The following is a 23198-nucleotide window of genomic DNA, read 5'->3' as shown; positions in this document are numbered from 1 at the left end:
CCACAGGTTTGATGGTGGAGTTGTGGTTGCGCATGAACAGCTGAATAACCCCAGGGGTGGGTGGCAGCCCTCAAGCCTGTCCTTTGGGTTGGAATTCCCTTTCTTTTCCATGTGTGGTAAGGACAGAAACACAGGCCTGCTTCGGACGAAGAATGTTACCTTTTGTTGAGGGAAGAATTTTTTTTCTGCCAGAGATGTCTGACATGACACTAATTCCTATCATCTCTGATACAAATGTCAGAAATGAAAGCACTAAAAGGCTTCAGAAGTGCTTGTTCTAGAAATCACATTCATTTTAGGACAATCAGAAAAACAGTGGAACTAAATGTATTGTATTCTGATTCACACTATGACCTATCTTGTGCCACCTGTTTAAAATGTGACTAATTCAGTCAAACATATCAATTATGCCCTAGTAAATTCTCATTTCAATCAAATATGGATAATTTACTCAAGTGTAAAAGGACTTCACAGGGAAAGAAATCAATGCAGAGTTAATATGGTCTAGTCCTATCCTAGCATTGTGAGACAGTGCTGAACAGTGCCTGGTGTAGCTTCTAAATCCAGTAAGTGCTAAATCTCTTATTTTTTTCCCCATCAAGAGAAGTAGAATAGTGTAAGAGATGCTAGCATTTAACCCACCTATTCTCCTTCTGTAACTTAGTAATACAGGTAAGCAGGTAATATTCAATCAACCCACCAACAGGTCTATGCAGCATCCCATAGGTATATGCAGCATGTTCGACATTGTAGTGGATAATATGAAAGAAAAGAAGACTCTAAGCCATCAATGTTGCTTGTACTCTAGTTGAGGGGAAATGACCAAAATCCTGTAAAATAACCACGAGCAATATAAAACTGTGTAAAAAGGGCTACAGTGTGGTCCTGGGGTTTAAAAGAGAGGCTGACATCATCCGAGGAAGCTGCAGTTATCAGCCAAGGTTTCTTAATCCGCTCTGTTATAGGCTGCTGCAACAGAATACCTTAGACTGGGTGGCTTAAACAATAGCCCTTTTTTCCCCCCTCACATTTCTGGAAGCTGGAATTCTGAGACCAGGGTACCAGCTTGGTGGGTTCTTGGTGAAGGCCCTCTCCCTGGTTTACAGATGCTGTCTCCTTGTTGCATCCTCACATGGTGCTGAGAGAGATAAGAAAAGCTCTCTCCTGTCTCTCCTTATAAGGACACTTACAAGGGCTCCACGTTTATGAGTTAATTACCGCTTAAAGATGCCATCTTTAAATACCATCACAATGGGGGTTAGGATTTCAACATGAATTCTGGTGGGGGATACACATTCATTCCATAGCACAAGGCTTCATGCAGTAATGTGGGATTGGGCTGGGCTGGGCTTAGAGGAATGGGTAGGAGTGTGCAAACTGAGAGGCCGGGAGAGGAGGAAGAGTCTTCCAAGACTGGGAATCCTGTGAACTTTTACCTGATGCCAGCTCATGTTCAGCTATGTGGGGGTGGAAGTATGTGGAAACCTCTTTCCCTCTCACAGCATCTCTCTGCTATGACAAAACTTCAGAGGATTATTTTAGAAGTCTCTAGGAGGATTAAAAATGAGGAAAGTTGGAGTGCTGTGTTCCCAACTTCCACTGGACACAAAACTGGGGGTCCCAGTAAAAACCCAAGCCAGTGAGCACAGTGCACCCAGAGGGCACAATGCTGTACCCTCTTAATCAGCATTGTAGAACAGCTAAACAGGGGTGAAGCTGTTGAATTTAAGGAAAGTGTTATCAAACCTAGGAGAATCCCTCCCCCCAACCCTTTCCCCATCTTTGCACTCTGGGAATCCATGTAACTTAAGATAAAACATTTTGCTTTATTTTTCATTTGCCACATGCTTATCTTGACTGTTTACACAGTTATCATTCAATGTAGATACACAATTAATTGCTAAGAGAGAAATTAAATGCATTGCCAATGAATTTATTTTATTTGCTTCATTCCAATAAGAAGAGCCACCATTCTTGAGGGGCTCATGGTTTTTTTCCGTTTTCCTAACCCTTGAGTATACAGGGAGTAATCATACCTACACTGTCTCTGTTTCAAAAGGTGGTGGTAGATCTCAGCAAGGTAAAAATTTGAGATTTGACAATATTCCAAGTGTAAAGGGTTTTGATTTGGAAATAGGTTCTGTGTTGAAAATGGCATAAATGATTATTTTTCTTCTTTATGCTGCAGCACTTTAACTTGTAATTTCTACCCTGGTAACCCCACCTATTTAAATGAGAGCTCAATGTGAGATCTTTTGTTGCCTTTGAAACCACTGGTATAGAATTTTAAATCCTTGGATATTTTTCCTCTGCCTGAGAAAGGAAGATACAGGAAATTTCATTTTTTAGTTTGGATAGCTTTATTTCATTTATATTCATGTAGCCCAAGCATCGAGTGAGTTTTGCTGGTGTATAAATTAGTATTTACAGGTAAAACCTTGCTGAAAATAAAATAGATTAAGTGGAGAATATTTTTCCCACAGCTTTCATCTCTAACAAAAATGAAAAAACCCAGCACCACTCCTTTACTGAATGCCCCATCTGTCGGCTCCTTGCTGCTCTGAGCCAACATTCTCTTGGGATTGTTTGGGGCCAAGGGTCTGCATGTGAAGCAGGGTGGGTTTAGCACATGCTGGGAGAATAGGGATTTTAATTAAGACTTATATTTACCCTTAAATATTTCTGTGAGTTATGGAGAACTAAAATTAAAACCTGTATCTTTGGACTGAAGTTACAGTAAAATTTCAGCCTCTACTGATCAGTGTTATGCATAGTATGTGATAAATTTTTTCAGATATTAAATCACTGATCTAAAATATTGTAGTGGTACAGGATTGATGAATAAATATTATTTTAACACCTTATTTTTAAAAAATGTTATGATGTTTAAATTAATAACATTAATATTTCATTCCAGTAAAGTGGTACAAGTTTAGATTTTGAAGTAAAATATCTGCATGATAAGAATTCCCCCAAAGAATCTATGCCCATCTAGAAAATGGTTCTTATGAAAGAAAAATAGACAGTTTTGCATTGTACTTTGTTTTAAACAACCTAGAATGAAGTTCAGTAGTAGAGTTCCATGGTTTTCAAATAAAATGGATAATACCCTATGATTCATGGATATTGGACATTTTAAAGATGTTTTAGGAAGCTTGGCACTAAATAATTTTTTTTTAAGTGATTATTTTTCCTAATTCTCCAAATGCCTGGCATCATGAAACCTTAGAATTGGAAGAGATTTTTGAGGTTTTCTTATATAGCCTCTCATCCAAACCAAAGTCTATTCAAGTAAGACCCTTGATAGGTGGTGATTCAATGCTGTCTTTGTTCTTCAATTTGAGTTAAACATCTCTCTGCTCAATTCTCCTGTCCTGTGCATCTCTTTTTCATGAGACAGTCCTTCAGGTGTTTGAAGACCCCGTTCTTCCTGAGCCTTCAGTTCTCCAGGCTAAACATCACCTGCTCCCTGTAACAGCAACAGTGCAAGAGGTAATGTTTATTGACAGCTTCCCATATGCCAGGCACTATGCTAAACATGTAACACGCCTGATCTTATTGGATCCTTACCACAATTCTGTCAGATAGGTATGGTTTTCAGATGAGGAACTGAGGCTTATCTAAGGTTACATGGAAAGTAAGTGGCCATGTGATATTCAAACCTATGTGTCTGATGGACTCAAAAGTCCATGCTTTCAACCATTGCTTTTTACTGCCTTTTAGATGGTATATTTTCAAATTATTTCTGTATGGTTTCCTTTCTCTAAACACAGTCCTGCTGTTAGTTTTACCCCGTTCTAAGTTAAAATAATTTTTCCTTGCCATTCTAAAAGACTGCCTTTGAGCAGGAAAATTAAGCCTTTTAATGCAGAGGACTTCAGCTCTGTAAGCCTCATACTCTCAGTATATCGCTGGCTGGAATGGCAGATGGGCTGGCCAGCACACCCATGGTGGGCAGTGGCCTCAGTACAAGGATGGAGTCTGACTGCCCGTGACCCCGTGTATCTTCCCTGCTGCTGGAATGATCACATGGCTTCCAGAAACGTGTTCCTTATAGCAGCACTGATGGGAGCTTCCTATTGTTCCAGATGTTTTCTGAGGAGGATACTGGATAAGAGTTTGTATTATTACAGATGGTCAGAGCAGTTTATGTATCAGGAAGTTTTCCATGGAAGGAAGAATATATCCAAAATTCTATTTTGAAGCCGATGGCAGGATGTGGTGAACTTATTTGGATGTTAGGAAGACACTGTAAACACCAAAATAAATACTTGTGGTTTGCACTTACTCCTTTCCCAAACTAAAATAGGACCTGTGACAGCATTTCCTGAACACATGGGATCAAGCTCTAGATCAAATGATGGGTTGATAAAATGAACATATTTGTATTAAGCTTTTCATTTACTTCTCGTTTCCATGTCTAGAATCTGGAGTCTAGAATGGTTGGATGTATTAGGACCAGGGTGTGTATATTATTAATGTCTGAAAAACAAACTACTCATTTTCACCTCTGTGGGGAGAGACTGGAGTTCTAACCGTGTCTCCTGTACCTTGGCAGAGGAAGAGTATTGGGTTCTTTCAGCCACTTTTTTGGGGGTAGACTTGGTTGGCAGCCCGACCTGTCCATCCCTGTCCCAGCCTCAGAGCCTCCCAGTGGCGCTGCTGAGCTTTCTCCCATCACTAGAGTCCGCCTCCTTCCTCTGTTAACCCTTGCAATTCCTTTCCGAGGCTCCTTTAACCTAAACTTAATGTATTTGACTCTACCTTTACTTCAAAAACACTTTTGATCTTTTTTAGAGTTCCTCTAAGTTTTCCTATTAGATAAAAACAGCTTTTTATACCTTTTGTTTCCATGGTAATGAATTCCAGGACTGCTTTAGAAAACCACTAGCGTTGTGTGCCAGTGGAAAGTTGCAGCATTATGTACTAATACAATAAACATCAGCCCACCCGTAGGAGGCATGCAAGCCGATAGAAACACTGTAGCACCACGGTCATGAAATGATGTGAGCATATTATTTTTTACTGCAAAAAGCAGAATTTGGAACATGAGCCCTGCATTGCAGGCAAATGGTTTGAGAGCTCTAGCATGAATTCTAGTGTTCACTAATCAGCTCAAGGCAGAAAGAGCCAAATTAACTTGAGGCATTAATTTTCAAATTTAACATTATATTGAAACCATGGAACCCCATTTCCAATTTTTTTGCAACCTTCGTGAGTTTTTACAAGTGCCAGTTCTGCTCTTAGAAGTCCTAGGTGGGAGGAGAGACTTCCTTGGGCAATTTACTTTTTGGTGTAAGGAAGATTGTTTCCAAAAAATTCAGGGAAATCTTCCTGGTTTTGTCTGCAAATATACCTCTTAAGAATCTCAGGTACAGATCAGAACTCAACAGAAAAATCTATTAGAGTTGGCTAAAGACAGGGCAAACATAAAAAGTAGATTTCCTGGGAAAAAATCGAAATATTTTTATAAAAGGCTATAGGTTTCTGAATATGTGGAAGGAGAAGGAATAATTGGAATTTGTTTTTTGTCAACCCTGACTCTGCCCTCTACAGCCTTCTCTTTGTTATATCATGGGTTGGGGGAGTGAGAAGCAAGAGAAAAGGCAGAAAGAACATGAGAGGTTGGAAAGAAAGATTAGAGGTGTGTGGTAAGTTGATTGTGCTAATTTGAAAAGGGACAATGAATCAAAGCTCCTTTTTCCCTATCGTAGATTTTAATATTTAAAGTTACCAGTGCCATTACTGATTATATTAAGATGCTTTTATGTTGATCTGATTAAAATTACATTTGAAATAATGAATGACATGTAATGTACAAATACCCTTATATTTGGAATAATGAATGATGTGTACAAATACCTTCCCAGATATATATATATTTTTAAAGCGTAAACATTATCAACAAGTGTAATGAAAGTTTTTAGAAGCATTCTTCTAGGAGATACAAAGTTAAGGGTCTAGAAACACAGAGCAGCACATGGTTTACTATAAGACTGTGGGGCTATCTTCTTGCCTGGAAGGATTCAGGACTCCTGTCCCTAATAAAATTAAAGGGAGGTTCTCTGGAATTTAGTGTCTGTTTTGTCTTAGTATTTCTAAGTCAGAAAATGCCTATTATAAAATATCTATATAACATATAGTATATATATTATAAATATATAATCTATTATAAAATAGATATTATATCTATCTGTAGGTAGAGTTTACCAATGCTGACTGATTTGTACCCAGCTCATTTAAGCGTTTGGGGCGCGGCTCCAAATTGTTGCATTTCTTTCTTCCCCCTGACCTAGCTGCATCAGATCATTCTCAAAGACACCTTAGTTCCAATTTTTTTTTTTTTTCCAGCAGATAGGTTGCACACAAAGCATAGCTTTTGGCTTTTTGTAAACAGAATGCAAATGTACTGTTCTCCCCCAGGGGGGAACCTCCACCTGCTGAAGGTGAGCTGAGACCCTGAGCCTTGACAAGGAGCCCCTTTGGGTGTGCTGGCAGGTCAGCCTGCGGGCTTTGAGAAGAGCCTTCCATGAGCACCAGGGCACACATTCACCAATGCAAGGCAAAGCTCTGTGGAAAAGCCTGGTGGGTTCATCCCTGTCCCACCCTAGATGTACCCCCAGAACAGCAGAAATGACTATGCTCCCCGCCTTGTGAAAAGAGTCTAGTTTTAAAGTGACCCTGGCAGAAGGAGGGGCAGATGCCTCCATTCCTCCTCTTCAGTTTCTCCTTGGACCTTTTCCTGCTGTTCTGTGAGTTCTTTGAGCATTTTATAGAATCCAATTTTGATTTATCTATATTGCTTTAGAGTGTATCTTTTGACATGGCTTTTTAACCATGTAGATATACATGATTTATCATTGCCTACTATTATTGTCATTTTATTAGATCCAGTGAAGTATAGAAACCTAGACATGGGCCAGGCACAGGGGCTCACACCTGCAATCCCAGCACTTTAGGAGGCCAAGGCGGGCAGATTGCTTGAGTTCAGGAATTCAGACCAGCCTAGGCAACATGGCAAGACCTTGTTGCTACAAAAAAGTAAAAGAAAAAGAAAATTACTTCCGTTTACCCTTCCAATTATATGATTGTCTTAGATATTTCTTTTGCATACCTTGAGAACCGCATTAGACAGTGTTATGATTTTTTTAATCATCAACTGAATCTAGAAAACTCAAGAGGAGAAGCAAACTCGATTGTATTTATCTATATTTTTGCCATTTTTTTTCTTCCTTCCTGATGTTCCAAGACATTCCTTCTTTTATCTTTTCCTTTTTGTTTAGAGAACTTCCTTTAGTCATTATTTTAGGGCAGGTCTGCTAGTGACAAATCCTTTTAGTTTTTCTTCATCTGAGAATGTCATCCCTGAAGACTATTTTCTGTGGATATAGAATTTTGGATTGATAGTTCTTTCAGCACTTAAAAAATGTTGCACTGCTTCCTACTGGCCTCCTTGGTTTCTTTTGTGAAATCCTGTCATTTAGATTGTTCTTCCCCTATGGCTTCATGCATCATTTCTCTCTGGCTACTGTCAAGGCTTTTTCCTTTGTCTTTTTGTGGGACTGTGATGCATCTTGGTGTGGACTTCTTTGGGTTTATCCCATTTGGTGCTCAGATTCTTGATTCTGTCTTTTGCCAACTTTGGAAAGTTTTTAGCCATTATTTCTTCAAATGCTTTTCTAGCCCCACCCTCTTTTTCTCTCCTTCTGGAAGTCAGACGACCTACCCTTAACATCTTTTTTTTGTAGTTCAACACGTCTCTGAGGCTTAGTTCCTTTTTTTCCCCAGTCTAATTTATTTTGATTGTTTATGGGTAATTTTTTTATCTGTAAGTTCACGATTTTTTTGGCCTCTGTTCTCTTTATTCTGCTGTTGAACCCATCCATTGAGGTTTTTTTTTTTTTTGCATTTCATTTATAATATATTTCAGTTCCAAAGTTTCTACTTGGTTCTTCTATCTTCTGTTTCTTTGCTGATACTTCTCATTACTTTGATAGTTCTTTGTAGTTTTTTGTTTCAAGAACATTTGTAGTTGCTCTTTGAAACCCATATCCATCTGGCTGCCAGGAGGAGGGGTCCTGTTACGGTTCTCCATGTGACCTCCACTCCCACTGTTGGAATGGCTTCATTACTGCCGAGTGGTGGCGGGTAAGACCTGATTCTCCACCAGCCTCTTCTGACACCTCTGCAGCCACGTTGCCACCTAGCAGAAATGAAAGGCCAGCCTCCACACTCAGCCTCTCAGAAACTATCCTGGTGGAGGTGTTGGGGCTCCTCACTACTGTCTAGGTTCCCCACTAGGTCTTTGCTTGTATGGGTGGGTCCACAGTTTTTTTTGTGTGTGTGCGTGTGTGTGTGTGCGTGCGTGTGTGTGCGCGCGTGCATGTATGTGCGTGTGTGTATGTGCGTGCGTGCGCGTGTGTGGTGTGTTTCAAGTAGAGTGGTTATTATCTAAAAGTTTTCATTTTTTCTTCAATCTAAAAGAAGCTAGGCTGCCCCTTTCCTGGTTCTTTGGACAAAGAGAGGAGCTTTTTTTGCTTATTTGTTTTTGGTCTATGTGTATTGGTGTTTCCAGGTTGCTGGCTTTTCAAGTATAGATGAGGAAATACATGAGGGAAAAAGAAAATTCAGGAACTCGTTGCCATGTCATTCCCTGGGTCCTGAGGTCCTTAACCCGCTTGGCAGCTCCCCACCTTTCGGTGTCTTATGCTTGTTTTAGATCTAATGCTCAGTTTTTAGCTAGACTTATGGGAGAAACAGGGAAGAGAACATTTACTCTGCCTTCCTGTCAAAGTCCCTCTTGAACCTTATGTTTGTCTACACCAGATGCTCTTCTTGTTTCACTCTCAAGGTCAGAGAACAGGGTGTACTTCTGAGAACATCCAGTAATTCTTGTACGAAGCTTAGCTTGGAACAGGAACTGCTGCAGGGTAGAACCAGTCTCAAGCACTGGAGAACAGGAGGTAGAGGTGGTGAAGTGGCCCAGTCACTTGCTTTGTGGGTAGACAGACCTGGGTTCAAATCCTGTTTCTACCATGTATTTGCTACTTAACCTTGACTAAGTTATTTAACTTCTCTGACCAATATTGTCCCCACCTGTTGCGAGGATTAGAAGGGACATATTTCTGGTGCCTGGAACATATCGGGCACTATACATGAATAGCCATTATTGTTACAAAGCAGGTTATAAGTTCTCCAGATATTTTGTCAATAATCTGATCTCTGCTGTGAAAGAAACCAGTGCAAACTCATTTTCTAGGATGCTGTTTTATGTGAACAAGTCATAGTTAAATAATTCCTCCAGAGTGACAAACCTTTTTAATTTTGTATCCAGATAAGAACATCAGTTAGAACATGTAGCAAGAACAGTGATTCCTCTGAGAAAGTAGGGTAGAGTATTTTCAAAAGCAATGGGTGGCTTGTTGGTGATTTGTGTTTTGAGACAGGGTCTTACCCTGTCACCCAGGCTGAAGTGCAGTAACATGATCTCAGCTCGCTGCAGTCTCCGCCTCCTGGGTCCAAGGGATTCTCATGCCTCAGCCTCCTGAATAGTTGGGACCATAGGTATGTGCCAGCACGCCCAGCTGCTTTTTGTATATTTTTTGCAAAGATGGGATTTTGCCGTGTTGGCCAGGCTGGTCTCAAACTCCTGGCCTCCTGCCTTGGCCTCCCAAAGTGCTGGGATTACTGGCATGAGCCACTGCATGTTGGTGATGTTAATGCTGTAATGAAAACCCTCATTCTCTGTTTAAGAGATTTCACCATGTAAGAAGCATATTAAGGGACGCTGTGGGGGCATTTCTCTGCTTCCTAAGGAGCACCGAAGACTAAATATTTTAGGGAGTGTTATGCTGCTGATAACCTCAGCTTGATGATTCACTAACTTCAGTTTCTTTCACCTCCTAACTACAAGTCAGGTGAGAGCTGAGAGGGCAGGAGGGAGGGACTTGGTGCTTCTCTCAGGAGGAAGAGTGGACTTCTAGGCTGGAAGGGACAAGGGGGATATTCCTGACTGAGGGACTGGATTGAATGTTGATGGACTCCGGATAAAGATTGTCATGGAGGCCATTTGAGCACTGTGGGGCCTGGACCAGTATACTTGCTTGGAATGCTCAGAGAGAACCCCAGTGTCAGGTTAGATTCCCTAGAAGCAGAGCTGAATATAAGAGAATCTTAGCAAAATGAGTTATTAATGAGCATTCTCAGGAGAAAGGATGCACTTTCAGGTGAGGTCCATCCTGAGCCTGATCCTGTGGATGCTCTGAAGCATCAATCATAGCAGGGTATGTTCTTCCTTGAGGCAGGAAAGTAGGAATTTTGTATCTTTGCATCAACCAGTCTTGAGCTACGGACAACCTGGTCCTAAGTGATAATTCCCAGGCATACTTGGGCAAGGTGGCTGTATCACCCAAGAGTGGTTCTCTCGAGAAGATTAGAGGTGTGAGGTTAGCAGTAGCACTGGTGACAGGTGGAAAAGGAATACTGGGCAGGGCTCAATGGGGTCTACAGCCCCAGGCTTCATCAGTGGTACCATGTGAAAACCACTGGCCTGGGTAACAGGAGGCTTGGCTTGTACTCCTTAATTTTCTTTATGACCTTGAGCAAGTCATTCAGCCTCTCTGCCTTACATGTAAATGACAAGATTGGCATAGGTAGACTTTTAAGGCCTGTTTGACTCAGGTGAGTTGATTGAGAACACTTGATTTAGTAAGACCAGGGCTTCCTGGCCTATGGTTGGACAGTAGGAACCTTCAAGAAGAGCAAAAGAGAGAAGTATGAAGTTACTGCTGCATGGCTAGTGGCCCAGGCATGTTCCTTTGGGGACTTGGAAGTGAAGAGGCTTCCTTACCTTGGGGGCTAGGGACCAGAATTATACCTGCATGGGCCAAGGGTGGAAGGGCTGCATGGCTTGGTGACCAAGGGGACAAGAAGGAAGACCATGTGAAGGACTGAGCCTAGAAAGCAGATTCTGGGAGGAGCCAAGCTTGCCTAAGTGGTTACAATGGCATTTACTCTGGTAAGAAGTTTGACTAAATATGTTCGGCAGCTGGGCACAGTGGCTGACACCTGTAATCCCAGCTACTTGTGAGGCCAAGATAGGGGGAGTACTTGAGCCCAGGAGTTTGAGACCAGCCTGGGCAACATATTGAGACATTGTTTCTACAATTTTTTTTTTTTTAATTAGCTGGACATGGTGGCATGCACCTATAGTCCCAGCTACTTGGGAGACTGAGATGGGAGGATCATTTGGGCCTGGGAGGTAGAGGCTATAGTGACCCATGATTGCGCCACTGCACTCCAGCTTGGGCAACAGAGTAAGACCCTGTCTCAAAATAAATAAATAAAACATTAAAAGAATGTGTTCAGCGTCTGAACTTCAGCTTTTTGTATTCTGTCAACATTTTTTCTTGATTTTCATTCCATTGTTCATTAGATGGAAGGCTTATTAAAGATCCTTTTTTTTGTAATTTGGTAATATTATTAGTAATATTTTAAGATAATTCCTTGACTTGTTAGTTCTTTTACTGCAGCTTTTGCCCTGGTCAGTGGAGGAGGCATATGATTTTGTATTTTCATATATGTCCATGTGCTGGAACTGGACAGCTCTGGGGACTAGTGAGAGAAGATAAAGTTAGGAAGACCTTAGCAATGTCAGTCCTGGAGCTGTCCGAAGTTAGTGGAGCTCCTCCCTCTACTGCAGACAGTTTCCTTCTCTAGGATAGGGTTTCTGATGAGAATATTTCATTGTTCTCTAACACAAGTAGTCAGTGTTTTGCTCAGTTTCTCTTGCTGAAATAGTGGTATAGATTCAGTAGGTTGGGGCGGTAGGAAGGTTCCAGTTTGGTGCAGCAAAAGGAAAGTCTTACCAAGGAGTGAGGTGCTTGTTTGCTGGCTCCTGCCAAGTTCAGGTATTGCTGAGTGGGTGGATCTTTTAAGAGGAGGAGTCTGTTTTCTCCCAGGTCAGCAGATCTGTGGTGGTCTGCTGGGGCTTGTGCCCCTCAGATGCCTTGTCTCCCCTGGATGGAGCTTTTGGGATGGGTATAGTGGTTCATGGGTGCATTGATGAATTTGCATAAGGCTAGTGTGGCAATGGACTCTCAAAATATCTGTGGTCATAAATAGGAACTTACTTAAAATTTTAGGCCTGGGCAGGAACATCACTTGAGGCCAGGAGTTTGAGAACAGTCTGGGCAACATTGTGAGACCCCCACCTCTACAAAAAAATAAATAATTAGCTGGGTTTGGTGGTGCATTCCTGTAGTCCAGTTGATCAGGAGGTTGAGGTGGGAGGACCACTGGAACAGGATTTCGAGGCTACAGTGAGCTAGGATCATGCCACTGTACTCCAGCCTGGGTGACAGAGTGAGACCCTGTCTCAAAAATAAAAGAATGAAATATTATGCATTACTCTAAAACTAGTTTTATTTACAATGAAAAATTAATTTTAAGTACCTCCTTAGAAGATTTAGTAAAAATGTGACTTATGACTTATGGAATAATTTCTGTCATGAAAGACAAAAGTTCCTTACTATATTTCTATCTTGGGGTAACTATTTCTGTATTTTAGTCTTGAGGTAACAGCTGACATTTTCAGGATGTGGCTTCCTTCCTTGGCTGAGATGTCACCTGGACAGATACAGATATCACCATTTTCTACTAATGATGATTGATGTTAGTAAAAAAAAGTTCTTCTATGTCAAGAGGGCACTTGGAAAGCAGGCCATAAAGAGCAGTTCTCACCATTGGAAAGCATTTGTTATCACTCATGCTTTGATGTGGCAAACACATTGCAGTTCTTGGCATAATGAGAGGTAGGTTTCAGGAGTTACTGCTGCAGCCAACTCTTACCTGCCAAACTATAAAGACAAACTATTTTGAGGATTAAAGGATGGGATCCCTTTGTGCTTTGTGGAAGCAGAGCTGAAAGGTTCATAATGACAGACAGAACCATTAGGAGGCATGAAAGAAAAAGAAGCAGCAAGGCTGAAAGTGTTGTGTGCTAGAAAGGAGTTGATGCCCTTTGAACATTCAAGTTCAAATGCGCCATACTTTATCTCCAAAGACAACACTACTGACCCACTGTCAGTAGACCATGGGCTGTGGGTTGCTTTCCAGCAGAGAGGATGGATTTTCTTCAGTTCTACTCATGCTTGACAGAGATTTCCTTTGGGACAAGTACCAGGCCCCAAGGAGCCCAAGCCTGGAGAAAGGGAGGCTGGATCATCATGGCTGACACTCACTATGCACCAGGTTCCCTTCTCAGCATTTTATTGGAGTCACCTCAGTTGTCCTTCACAACCAAGCACTCTATGAAGTAGCAATGCTTATCCTCACCTTACATTGAGGAAACTGAGGCTGAAGGAGGCAAAATAACTTGCCCAAGGCCACACAGCTAGTAAATGGTGCAGCTGGGATTTGAACTCATCAAGTCCGACGCTAGAGCTGAGTGAGGCTCTTAAGCATTGTACCCTGCTGTAGTGTAGTTAGCAGTTGGAAACATGGATGCTGGAGTCCAAAGAACATGCACTCAAATCCTCATTCCCCAGCTGGTTGCTATGTGAACCTGGGCAAGTGATCCAACACTGTTGGGGCAAGAAAGGAAGTCAGAAGCCTGCGACAAATCATGACACATAAGCACTCAATGCATGCTGGCCACTGTTAGTGTTTTTGTTATTGTTTTGTTTTTATCCTGGAACAGAGCGAAGCTAAGAGGTAGTGGTTCTCTCCTTGAGGGTGATCAAGAAAGAATTAACTGGGCATTACCAATGTTCACAATGTGGATTTCTGGGCCCCACTCATGAGAGATGCTAATTCAGTGGCTCTAGGGGGTTGTATGGTAAATGGTTGGACTCAGTCACCTGCATTCTAAAGAAGGGCTTTCAGTGATGTGGAGCGGTGGACTTCAGACTGGCCAGAGGCGGCATGTGCAAGGCTTTGGAATTTACCAAAATTCAGAGCTTAATTTTATAATTGATTTGTTTAGCTATAACTGAGTGACAGAGTGGAACACTGATATTCTGTAGACTATCTCTTAATCATTAAAAAACAAAAACCAGCACAAAAGAAATCACCAAAAGGAGTCAATACATTTTACAGTTCCAGTACTGGCCAATTCAGAATGTGTGCTGGAGCAAACACAGGAGTATCTAATAGACCTGCAGAGATGGAAGGGATATGAGAGACCTACGAGCCACATCCTGGTTTTATAGCTGCTAAAGGTGGGGGCCCCCAGGGGTAGAACGACTCTCTTAGAAACCATATGATTAGTTGATGGGAAAGTCTGAAACAGGACTTTGATATTTGGCCACCTGGCCATCTCTGGACAAGGGGCTAAAACTGGAACCCATTGGGAAGTTCTGCATTCCCTGAATTCAGGGTGATAGCATGAAGTAAGGAGGAATCTCACACCTGCTTTTTGCTGCGTGTGCTTATTCCTGTCTGGATGCTTTTCTCCACCACGCCTGCCAGTAACCTCCAGCTTTTCTTTAGGGTCTTTGGTAAGCTGCCTTTTCAGGGACAGTTTCCCTGCCTGTGTCCTACACTTGCTCCCAACAGAGTTCATTATGCCCCCTTTGGTCACTCCTGAACCTAATGGCATTTTTTGCACTTAGTTGATGTTTTTTGCTACTGTCACCTTTCCTCTGATGCACTTAGGTGGTACAAGTAGAGCCACCCTCCTATTTTGCATGCTTGCAGACATCACTGACCATTTATCCATTTTTGTATTCATCCATATGTATACCACAGAGCACCCACTACATATGCCAGGTACATTTAGAGAATATAGAGAAAAGTAAAGAATAAATGAGAAAATATACAAATAACTCGATAATTTAAGATACTTATGGACTATGAGGAAAATTTAAAAAGGGTGATGTGACAGATAAATGATATGGTGGGAGAGATCCTTTTTACTGGGTCTTTAGGGAAGGGCCCTCTCAAAGTGTGTCTCATTTAAGCTGAGACTCATGATGAGAAGTGGGACCCATGTAAAGAACTAAGAATATTCTAGGTGGGAGGAAGAATATGTGCAAAAGAGCTAAAGTGAGAATGAACTAGGCACCTTTGAAGAGCAGAAGGAAGCTAGTATGGATAGAATGGAGTGAACAAGAGGAAGACTGGGAGACGGGCAGGGCCACATCTAGGAGGACCTCCTTGTAGGCCACAGAGTTTGGATTACAACCTGGGAGTAATGGGAAGCTATTAGAGGTGCTTCAACAGGGAAATGGCATAGTGGGGTTTGTATTTTAACAGATCACTCACTAGTCTGGACTTGTCCTCAGCTCCTTTTTTTTTAGGGGGGGGATGGAGTCTCACTCTGTTGCCCAGGCTGGAGTGCAGTGGTGTGATCTTGGCTCACTGCAACCTCCGCCTCCTGGGTTCAAGAAATTCTCCTGCCTCAGCCTCCTGAGTAGCTGGGATTACAGGTGCATGCCACCATGCCCGGCTATTTTTTTGTATTTTTCGTAGAGACGGGGTTTCACTGTGCTGGCTGGAATGGTCTGAATCTCCTGACCTCGTGATCTGCCTGCCTCCGCCTCCCAAAGTGCTGAGACTACAGGCATGAGCCACCACGCCTGGCCTCAGATTCTTAATACAATGCTCCAGGCAATGTCTACTTATTGATCAATTTGCACTTAAGGCAAGAAAATTTTTAGGCATTCTAGCTAAACTCTTTGAGGGCCAAGTTCATGTTTTAATCATTTTTGTTTGCCTAGCACTTTGTACCTTGCAAAGAGCAGATTCTTGGTGAATATTTATTGTATGAATGAATGGTTTCTGCATTATTTGATCCTTTGGCATAACAAAGTGTCAAGGCTCTCTCTGCTGGGTGACTTTTTAGCAAGTCCACTGAATGGTAGGTGGTAGCATATTGTGAAAATGGATTGGTTGACACCTCACCTCACCTCTGCTCACGTTAAACATTTTTTTTAGTTCTAGAAAATTCAGTTGTAATTAAGCTGGAAAGTAACAGAGTAGGACCTCTCCAAAGCCCCTGAAATGACTGCCTCGCTAGCTTTTAAGCATCAGATAGAGAAGGCCTGTTGAACTTTTGCTTCTAGTATTATGAAGAATAGATATTTGGAGAAACTCTCCCAATTACAGACACTGAGAAATGCTGAATGTAATATAAAAAACAACCTTTTAAATATGTAGCTAAGCTCATAAAAATTGAATGTAAATCTCTACAGAGGCAAAAATGGAGAGCGGACACCAGGGTGGTAAGTGAGGATCTAAGATATGGGCTGCCTTGGGAATGTGTGCAGATAACAGAAACTGAAAGCTTTGGTTTTAATTACCGTACAACAGGGATGAGTAGGGGTGCACCGTGGAATGGGAGATGAGGACTTGGGTGCTACAAGGTCAACGGAACTGATTAAGAGTCTGCAAAAGCCAGGAATCTTGAAGATCTACACCCTCAGTGAAAAGATGGACTAGAAAAATCCATTTGGCAAAGAAAAACTGCTATGAGAAATTGTTCTGGCCTTGGCTGGGGATGGGGAAATGTCTCTCCTGAGATTTCTGTACTCATGAAGGTTTAGGGCTTAAACTCACATTATCCACATATGCCGTCCAGGAAACCTCAAGCAAAAGAATTGTTAAGATAATTCCAGTTTGAGAGAGACTCAGGATTCCAGCAGAATCGGAAGAGAATCAGCTTTGTAGGAATGTTCCCACAGCTGGGGCTGTTTAGAGTTCTCACAGATTAAAATCAACCACATATGACTTCACAATGAAAAGTTCCCAGTTACACAGAGTAAACAAGCCATCAGTGGAAACAACAAACAGTAGAATTAGACTTCCCAAGAACTTGAATTTAAGAATTATCAGTCAGAATATAAATGAAATGTCCTAAAATGTTTCTAGAAATAAAAGATGGATTTGAAAACATGAGCAAAAAGCTATTAAAAATGTCTAGGCAGAATTTGAAAAGGAAACAAAATGAAATTTTTGAAATAAAATTATATTCAAAACTGGCAACTCAAAAAGGAAAAAAAAGGTTTTAACATCTGATATGGTTTGACTCTGTGTCCCTGCCCAAATCTCATCTCGAATTGTAATCCCCCACCTGTCAGGGGAGGGACCTGGTAGGAGGTAATTGGATCATGGGGGCAGATTTTCCCCATGCTGTTCTGTGATAGTGAGATCTCATGAGATCTGATGTTTAAAAGTACGGCACTTCCCTCATCACTCTCCTTCTCCTGCCGCCATGTAAGATGTGTCTTGCTTCTCTTTCACCTTCTGCCATGATTGTAAGTTTCCTCAGGCCTCCCCAGCCACTTGGAACTGTGAGTCAATTAAACCTCTTTTCTTTATAAATTACCCTCTCTCAGGTAGTTCTTTATAGCAGTGTGAAAACAGACTAATACAACATCCAAATATTTTTCCGAAAATCACTGATTAGAGTTTGAGTTTATTATACTGTTAAATTATATGCAAAGTTTAAAAATCATAAGGATATACCGTGATGAATTTCCATAAATTAATGTACTATGTAACCAGTATTCAGATCAAGGAACAGAACATTACCAGCATCTCATAAACCCCCTTTCTGTTCCCTGCGTGTAATCTTTTACTCCAAGGTCAACCAGTATCCAAAAATAGGGGTGTGACTATTATGCAAGTATCCTGAATTCTTATACCATTTTAATTTTGCCTATTAAAAACATTTTATTCATGGATTTATATACTATATAATCTTTTGTATATGACCTTTGTCTTTCAACATATGAAAAAGGATAAAAGAACTTCATATTTTTCCATATAGTTATACTTTTCTTGTTTAATTTAGTATTCTATTGTATGAATATGCCACATTCTACAGCTGTTGGGCATTTGGGTAATTTTCAGTTTTGGGCTATCGTTTATTCCTGTAGGGTTTATTCCTGGGAGTAGAATTGCTGGTGACAGAGTATGCCTGTATTCAGCATTAGTAGAAATTGTCTAATGGTTTCCAATATTTTTCTAAACCAGATGAAATCTTGTGTGGAAGTTCAGTAAACAAAACCATATTCAAAACATCAAAACAAAGTAAACATAAAACCTAATGGAATGGATGGATGGATTAACAACAGATTAGACCTAGTGAAGAAAGAATCAGTGATTTGGAAGATAAATATGAGATATTACCCAGAATGCAGCACAGAAAAAACAAAAGGATAGAAAAGGAGATTAAGAGATAAAGGATAAAATTAGAAGACCCAATTTATGTGTAATTGAAGAGAGCTCAGTAGAATGGAGTCAGGGAAAGAGAGCCTAAAATTAGCCAACTCAATATTATCCAATAATGTGAGCTACACACATAATTTAAAATTTTCTAGTGTCTAATATATAAGTTTTTATTTAACTTGATATATGCAAAATATTTCAGCAGGTTGATATAAAAATTATTGAGGTATTTTACATATGTCATACTAAGTCTTCAAAATCTAGTATATAATTTTATACTTACAGCACATCACAGTAGTTTAGGCTAGCCACATGTCAAGTGCTCAGAAGCCACATAGGGCTAGTGGCTACCGTAATAGCGCACATTTAAGGTGCACTATCTCAGGTGCACATCTAAGGTGTATGAGGGCAGGTAAATTGAGTGAAGTTCTAGGCATTTGGAGAAGTGAGCCAGTTGAAGTAAGAGGGCTGTTTCATGACGGTGGGAGGAGTGTGGATAAGTGTATCACCATAGAGACAGCACTGGGCTTTGGGTTTACACACATTCATATCCCTCGGTACAATTATTATACCCTTCAACATCCAGTGAGTTGCAGAATTACAGCGTTGAGTAGTTCAGAACAATACCAAACAATAGCTTAGTACAAGAAGAGAAATCTATCTGTTGAATTTACAGAGGAGATTCAGGACCTCGGAATTTAATTGTCCTCATGCAAATTTGTCCAGAAGCCTAAAGTGAGCATGTGTGACATTTACATCAAAGATCACTGTGTGTATTAATAGAAGCAGGCTGATTGGAAGTGGTTTTCATTTCTTTGGCTATAAGGATATGAAAACTTGACCATGAATACAAGTAGATTGTTACTTTGGTTTTTATGTCTCAGTTAAAAAATAACACCATGTCCTAGTGTGTTCATATAGCACAAAACTATATTATCAGGCTGTAGATCAAATACCATATGAACTTGACCCAAATAACCTCAGACTTCCCGCGAAATTCTATGTTTGGGTTAGATACGTGACTGTAGTCAGTTGATTCATTTTTTTTTTGACAGCTCAAAAACAGCGAAGCAGGGCACTTGGAATCTCTGTCTAGCCTCAGCTGTTTGAAAAATAGTAATAGAATTGAAAATATATTTCTGTCCTTAAAAACATCTCTAAAGTGCTGTATTTGTGTAATGATAACACTTTTTATGCTGGCTCTGCCGGTCCAAAAATAGGGGTGTGACTATTATGTAAGAGAGATCATTATGTAAGTTGTGACCTTTATAATGGAACAATTCTTATTCCCATACTCTAAGCATGAAACTCAGCCAAATAAATGCTGCCATTATGTTTATGGGGTAATAGTGAAATTATTAGTTTAATCCAATTATCTCAAATACTGAAATACAGGGTTGTGTTAGTCTGTTCCCGTTGCTATAACAAAATACCTTAGACAGAGTAATTTGTAAATGATAGAAAATTATTTCTCAGTTTTTGAGACTGGTAAGTCCAGGATCAAGGTGCCAACAGATTTGGTGTCTGGTAAAGACTTCCCCTCTGCTCCACAGATGGGGTCTGGTTGCTGCATCTTCACAGGGTGGCAGGAGCCAAAGCGGGGGTAAACTTGTTCCCTCAACCCATTTAAAAGGGCAACAATCCCAGCCATGAAGGTGGGGCCTCCCAGAGTCCTCACCTCTTAATAACATCACCCTGGGGGTTAAGTTCTGTGATGGTTAATACTGAGTGTCAACTTGATTGAAGGATGCAAAGTATTGTTCCTTGGTGCGTCTGTGAGGGTGTTGCCAAAGGAGACTAACATTTGAGTCAGTGGACTGGGAGAGGCAGACCCACCCTCCATATGGGTGGGCATAATCTAATCAGCTGCCAGCACAGCTAGAATAAAGCAGGCAGAAGAATGCAGAATGACTAGACTGGCTGAGTGTTCCCGCCTTCATCTTTCTCCCGTGCTGGATGCTTCCTGCCCTCGAACATCGGACTCCAACTTCTTCAGCTTTTGGACTCTTGGACTGATACTAATGGTTTGCCAGGGGCTCTCAGGCTTTCGACCATACTGAAGGCTGCACTGTCAGCTTCCCTACTTTTGAGGTTTTGGGACTCAGACTCGCTTCCTTGCTCCTCAGCTTGCAAATGGCCTGTTGTGGGACCTCACCTTGTGGTTGAGTGAGTCAATATTCCTTAATAAACTTACCTTCATATATACATCTATCCTATTAGTCCTGTCCCTCCAGAGAACCCTAATACAAGTTCCAATATATGCATTCTGGAGGGACATGAAGGTTCAGGCCATGACAAGTGTTCTAGAAGGTTCTACCATACTAACTCTGAGATGTTCTTTGTATTGGCTTTCAGAAGTTTACAAAACAGTCTGTCTGATGTACCTATATATGGTACCTATAGTACCTTGGTACCTATATGGTACTAAATTGATCATCTTATAAAATATGTGAAAGCATGTCTGTCAGATGTTGAATCTTTTATTTGTGCTTATTTTCTATGAAACCAAAGGGACAGTGCCAGTGTTCCCCTGGTGTCTTGGGGCTGAGCACTGGTGGTGGTGAAGACCATCCAGTGGAAAGAGTAGTAGGCTAGAAGCTGGAGGGTCTGGTTGTGTGACTAGGGAAAGTCACTGGTCACTTTCTGCTTGGGTGCTTTTTCCACAGAAAAAAATTATCATATATGCTAGGATTGGAAGACGTCTTAGAGATTATTTATTTTCACCTCACACCTAAATTATTAGAACTCTTTAAAGCATCTGCAACAAATAATTATCCAGTTTTGGCTTGAATGGGCCAGAGGCTACTCCCTTACAACACCACTGCTCCATTGTTTGGTGTTTCACAGGTGTGGAACATTCTTCTTTGTACTGAGCCAAAACCTTTTTAGCCAATGCCCAGCTCATAAGGGGCTTGGGAAGTAAAACATTATTAAATGTGAATTAAAAAAAAAAACTATGCAAATCTGTATCACTGTTTACTGGTGTGGTGTGGACCTAATGAATGGATCTAGTCTGAATTGTAATGCCTAAATTCTTACTTCCTTTTCAGCAATGACCCAAACTGAAAAAACTAACATCTTTGTGATGTGGCCTCATAATCCAGGCATTGAGCTACTGTGGGTTTGTCTTGATAGGAGGGAAAAGAATTCTGCCTATCTAGGTTAGCTAGGAATGCTCACATTTTTTAAAGCTGGTTTTCAGGCTTATCTTTAGAGTTTAACATTCCAACTCTTAACAGGGTTAGGAATTCTCCCACTTCTACTTAACAGCTTGCTCCCCAGGACACGAGAGCCTCCTAGGTTTCTCTAGTATGGGGTAGTGGGTGAATTATATGTTGTGGGGATGCTGCAGGTCCAGGAGCTCTCATTGAGCCATGGGGTCGGGGGTAAGGGGTTGTCCCTGATTTGTTGCTTTGTTTTATAGGATATTCATTCATTCTTAATTCACTTGCTAGTGTTTGCTGAGAGTTCATGTGTTTAGCACAGCTTTGTCTCAGGAAGCCCTAAATATCCTCTTCAACATGATGTGTTATCACTAGAGGAAATCAGTGAAGATGGAGCTACATCAGGCTAGCTGGGGAGGCCCAGAGGACTGGACCTGGATCTCTGGGATTTCCCCTTGGGTGCATTACAATCCCCAAAGGACCCTGCCCCTTTTCCCTTCCAGTCTTAGTCCCTACATTTGAGGAGGATGCTGGGATCCCCCTGGTTCACTCCACTCCTGCCACCCTGGAAACTCTGACTCTAGCTCTGAAGGTGTGGAATTTAGACTGGAGCAGTGAGGAGGGTGGCAAGTCATGGAGCTGGAGACCGGGCAGGGGCTGCTGGATTGTCAGGGTTTCTGGAATGAATGTCCTTCTGTCACTTTCGTGTTCCTCTTTCACTGAACAGTCAACAGCTGAGATCTTGGCTAGGTTTCATACTGGACAGTGTATTCTTGCCTTTACAAAAGGTGGTGGGGTGTTAATGAGGTTCCTTCCTGATTTAGCACTTGAGTAATTTCTTTCCAGCCACTGCTGTGTATCCCTGCTCCTTATCCAGTGCGGTTTCCAGATAGATTTACTTCCTAGCAATTTCAGAGTGCAAACTAAAGGTGTAGTGTCTTGTTCTAGGTGCTAAATGTTGTTGAGGTAGAGAGAAGGGAGAAACCTGAACAATATTTAAACAAATACAGTAAGTCTCTCAGCTCATGATTGGCTGGCCCTTGGTTCTTGCAGCCGTGCAGCAGCACCAAGCAGAACTTCATTTTACCTATTTATATCCCTGATGTTGAAACAAACACACACTATTAGACATTCCAGAGTAAAGCTCCTGTGGGAAATGGAACTGGGAACTATGTATCCCCAAGGAAAAGCCAGACATTCAAGGCAAAAGCTCAACAGGAAAACAAAGAAATTTGGGCTGCTTATAGACTGGAAAACTCAATGCTGCTCTGTGATGATATGACTGAAAACAAGTGACTGCTACGATTACAGGCAGCATGAGGTGGAGGAGAGACTGATAATGCTAGATCACATCAAGTGTACCGGATCAAGTGGTTAGAGGACTGGAGAAAGTGGCAGATCTGTGAGATTTGAGATGAACAAGGTGATCATTGTAAAAGCTTTCTAATGACGTGTATGGTCTGCCTTCCAAGAGGATCCTGACTTCCTTGAGGGAAGAGGCATGGCAGAGACCGGCTCTAGAGTCCCAGGGTTTGGTACAAACTTTGGTTTCCTACTCATTAGCCAAGTTACTCAACACGTTGCTATGTCAGTTTCATCATGGAAAAATCACAAGATATTTAAATCTGTGAAGGAGATTTTATTTCTTATAAAGGGTTATAGCCTGCAGGCTGGCCATTTTTGAAGGCTGGGAAGTGTAGCCTTTGGCAGAGGCTGTTAACAGACACTTTGAGGGAGGAAGGGGTGGAACAGGAATTTATGCTGAGGTTGGCCAAGTATACATATTCAACAGGTTACAGGAGGAGCTATGAATATTCATGAAGTGGGAGAGGTACATGTGTGATAAGCAAACATGCATATTAC

At 41.3% G+C, this 23198-nt stretch overlaps 1 protein-coding gene and 1 long non-coding RNA gene across 2 annotated transcripts in view; one reads left to right on the top strand and one right to left on the bottom strand.

Annotated features, from left to right (window-relative positions):
- The window catches only part of GRM8 (glutamate metabotropic receptor 8), an 836758-nt gene that overhangs the window by 20589 nt on the left and 792971 nt on the right, over positions 1 to 23198 (top strand). The gene's annotated exons all lie outside the window — the stretch shown is intronic.
- On the bottom strand, positions 1918 to 16716 carry LOC112134412 (uncharacterized). The gene is made up of 2 exons (XR_008527238.1): positions 16558 to 16716; positions 1918 to 3469 (listed from the first exon to the last, which is right to left on the bottom strand). It is a non-coding gene; the product is annotated as an uncharacterized LOC112134412 (long non-coding RNA).

The sequence above is a fragment of the Pongo abelii genome, chromosome 6, assembly GCF_028885655.2.
Source record: "Pongo abelii isolate AG06213 chromosome 6, NHGRI_mPonAbe1-v2.0_pri, whole genome shotgun sequence".
Lineage (NCBI taxonomy): Eukaryota > Metazoa > Chordata > Mammalia > Primates > Hominidae > Pongo > Pongo abelii.
This window is presented reverse-complemented; position numbering and strand designations above follow the sequence as displayed.